Below are 3,938 nucleotides of genomic sequence, written 5' to 3'. Positions count from 1 at the left end.
GTAAACCAGATACAGCAGGGTTTCTCAATATGGGCACTATTGACAGTTTGGGTCAGATTGTTTGTTGTTGTAGGGGAGGCTGTTATGTGCAGTTTTAGCAGAGTAGTAAGAATGAAAGAATGGCTGGTGTGGGTTCCAGAGACAATGGAATGACAGGAATTAGAGACGCAAGAACAGGCAACTTCTCTAGAAACTTTGTTTTAGAGGGGAGCAGAGAAAGAGAAAATATAGTAACTAGAAGAGGAAGTGAGTTCAAGAGAAAGTCTTAAGATGGAGAGTAGAAATAACATCTGTGTATGTTGATGAGAATGATGCGATGGAGAGAAAGAAAAACTGCTGAAGTGAGGACCTTGAGTAGGAGAAAGGGGACGAAGTCTAGGGCACACAGAGAGAGATAGGCCATACATAGAATCATAGAAAATTGTTTTATAGCAACAGGAGGGCCAGCAGTAAGTAAAGACACTGTTGCTGGTAAGAGTGTAGGTTGTGAAGATGAGAGCTTGCACAAGTTTACTTTTGCTCCTATTTCCTCAGTAAAATAGGAAGCAAGGTTAGCAGCTGAGAGTAAAGATGGGAGAGAGGGTACAGAGGCTTGAGAAGAAAGGAAAAAGTTGTATACTGTGAGGTTAATTCCAGTAGGTCTAGAATTAGCCTGAGCTGTTTTATTAAAGTTCCCACAGGGCACTGACCCCTCATGAAGGCAAGAAACATACTGGTTAATGGTGTTTAGCTACCATGGTTTTGAGGAGATGCAAGGTGGTTTGTACTTACGTATTGATAACAGTGAGCTTGATGTTTTGCACCTGGTCTTAATGTGACACCTGCCCCTCTACCCCAGAGGTCTACTGTTGAGCCTGGAAATTCTAGGTGACTGGAAAAAATATAAAATACTCCAACCAAGACTGCATTTTAGACTCGCCGGTTCTGAGGTATTCCATGCATATGTAAGTCGTCCCTGTCTGAGTGATAAAGTGTCCTGCCACAGCCCTTAGAGAGGAGGACAATGAGACCCCTTGCTGTATCCTTTTCCTGTAATAACCTCTACATTTGTGAGCATTATCATTTGGATCCTGTGAGTGTCCTTTAGCAATTTAACCTTGTTCACCTGTCACTGTGAATGCAGTGCGAAAGTCATTCAGGAGAGTTGGATCCCTGTCTCATCTCCTACACAAAAATATTTTAAAATAGAGTTAAGATTTAAATTTAGAAATAAAGCAATACAGGGAGTAAAATAAAATATGGGAGAATATTTCAGTAATTGTGGAATTCAGAAAACAAAGAGGAAAAAGATTTAAACATTTGGCTACAAACAATTTTAAGGCATGTAAATAGCCAAAGCACATCATTAGGAAAACCAAAAGGCATAAAATTCAGGGAAACATTTGCAACAAAAATGAAAAGCAAATGACTAATATTAGTAATATACAAAGGACTGTTATAAGTCAATAAGAAAAGACAAAACAAATATAGACAAATTGGTAAAAGACAGAAATTGGTAAATCACAGAACACAAATTACGAATGGCCAACAAATATATGAAAAGATGCTCAACTTAAACATTAATTCAGAAATAGATGAAAACTATAGATCAGCAAATATTAAAAAGATTAATAACTCCAGTGTTAACAAGATTTTGAAAAAACGTGCATGCTCTTTTACCATTAGTAAAAACTTTCGGGGATGCAATTTGGCAATATTAATTGAAATTTTAAATGCATGATATCTTTTTTTCTAAGATAGAAAGATTTTCTTTATTAATGACCCCAACCGTATTTCTTTAGATACAGGAGTTTTGAACTCAAATATTTAGGAGAAAACAAATTAAGATTACATTATCCTGCAACTCATTACCAGTAACATATTGCAGAGCGAAATGGATTGGAAGGCGGGTAGAAGGGAAGGGGAGTGAGGGAGGGAAGATAAAGAAAAAGAATTAAGTCGTTCAAGTGGAATTTTTTTTTTTTAATACTTGGGAACTATGACGCCCGTGCAAACACAGCTCGTTTCTACATATTTTCGAAACATATACAAAATGGAACCAAAATGGAGAATCCCTTAAGAACCTGATGAGGTGCAACACTAAAAGCTACGATTATCCAGTAGTATGTGTTCCAGCCTTCAGTTGCCAGCCACTTCCTCTTCTTGTTCCCAATAGTTAGCGGGATGAAAACATCTTCTACCTGATTGTTTTAATTTCTTCTCAGCATCTGGGTGTGCATGGTTCGGCACCTTGAGGAAGTTGGATGTTTTTGCCTGCAATACGTGTGTGAATATAGGCCTTAGAGCATTTGGTGTGGTAGTGCAGGTAGTCCCAGAATGTGTGGATCAGGTTGATGGTGTTGTCTCCAGCACTGGCATTGGTGTGGCGAAGGAACAGCATGAAGGTAATATAGCCAATGTTGTCACCCACAGCAGCATCAGTGTCTTTCAGCTCCAAAGGATGTTCCCTGTGGCTAAAGAGGACCTGTGGGGCAGTGGGGCTGGCTCTGCGTCCTTCTTTGAACTGCTACATGAACACCTTTCCAATGACCACATTGTCGTCTTCTTAAACACTATGCTGAAGACTACTGTGACTCTGTCCTTTTTAGACTCAACATACATGGTCTTATCATCCCTATAATGGATAACTGCACTGTTCTTCCTTTCCCTCTTCTTGGAATTGGAAGTATTTCTCAAAGACAGAGGCAAAACAATTCTATTTCAATGTGCCAGCCTGAGGCACAATGGAATCCGTGGATGCAGGCAGATTTTCTAGGTCGTATAGCAAAGAGACATTGTATCCTGATTCTGGATTTACCAAAAAATTCAACACCATGTGCTTGAAGTTCTTCACAGAATTTCAAAGAAATACTGACCATCACTTCTGTCTCTATTAGGATTTGAAATATGATAGAGGACCCCATCAAAATCAGCAAATGTTACTTCTACTGCTTCTGGATTGTTTCCAGCAGCCTCATTCTCAGACTTGAGCGCGAGTGTCTCCTGGATGATGCGGTTGTTCATCTCCAGCAGGATCATGGCAGCAGCTCGCCCCAGAAGCCTGAACCCGCCTGCTGAGCCACCGCCGCTGCTGCTGCCTCACAGACAAAATGGGTCCCCGCCCAGACCCTGGCCCTAGACAGCCACTTCCGCTCTCTACGCAATACCTTTTGACATGAGCAATTCCATTGCTAAGAATTTATCCTACAAAAATATTCACATAATGTGTATAACACTATATCATAAGGATGTTTATTATAAAATGGTTTATATTAGTAAAATTTGGGCACACCCAAATATCTATCACAAATGTTATTTCTTTAACATTTGTTAAAAAAAATGGTATGTCCACAGAGTATAATGTGCTGCAACAACTTAAAAAGATTGAGGCAGCACTGTATGTGCTGACACAGGAAGTTATTCAGGAAATAGTTAAAGTGGAATAAGCAAGTTGTAGATCACACAAAAAGCATAATCTTATTGTTTTAAAGAAGTGAGAGACTAAAACACCATGACCTGATAACAGTAGTCACCTAAGGGCAGTGAGAATGGGGCAGGAGAAGAGGTCAGAAAGCTTTTAATTTTTACTTTATACAGTTCTAAGTGGTTTAAAGTCTCTACGATAGATATTTATTAATTTTGTAATAATTTTTAAATAAAATATTTTTATAAACTTCAGACAATAACAAATAGACATATTTTTGGATAGGAATACAAGACATCAAAATATACCAATTCTTCCTAAGTTAATAGATTTAACATAATCCCAGTAAAACTGCCTACTTTAGGGGCTAGGGAAACTTTCTAATGATCATATGGAAAAACAAACAAGGAAGAGTAACCAGAAAACTGCTGAACAGGGAGGATAATGGGGCAGGGAAGACTAGTCTTATGGAATAATAAAGCATATGCTATATATAATTTATGTATATTATTTAATATATATAATTTATTATACA

General features: G+C 38.2%; 1 protein-coding gene and 1 pseudogene across 4 annotated transcripts in view; both read right to left on the bottom strand.

Annotated features, from left to right (window-relative positions):
- The window catches only part of LOC102879959 (A-kinase anchor protein 17B), a 137,703-nt gene that overhangs the window by 63,813 nt on the left and 69,952 nt on the right, over positions 1 to 3,938 (bottom strand). The gene's annotated exons all lie outside the window — the stretch shown is intronic.
- LOC102896832 lies at positions 2,156 to 3,190 on the bottom strand (annotated as a pseudogene).

Source organism: Pteropus alecto, unplaced genomic scaffold, assembly GCF_000325575.1.
Source record: "Pteropus alecto unplaced genomic scaffold, ASM32557v1 scaffold280, whole genome shotgun sequence".
Taxonomy (NCBI): Eukaryota; Metazoa; Chordata; class Mammalia; order Chiroptera; family Pteropodidae; genus Pteropus; species Pteropus alecto.
This window is presented reverse-complemented; position numbering and strand designations above follow the sequence as displayed.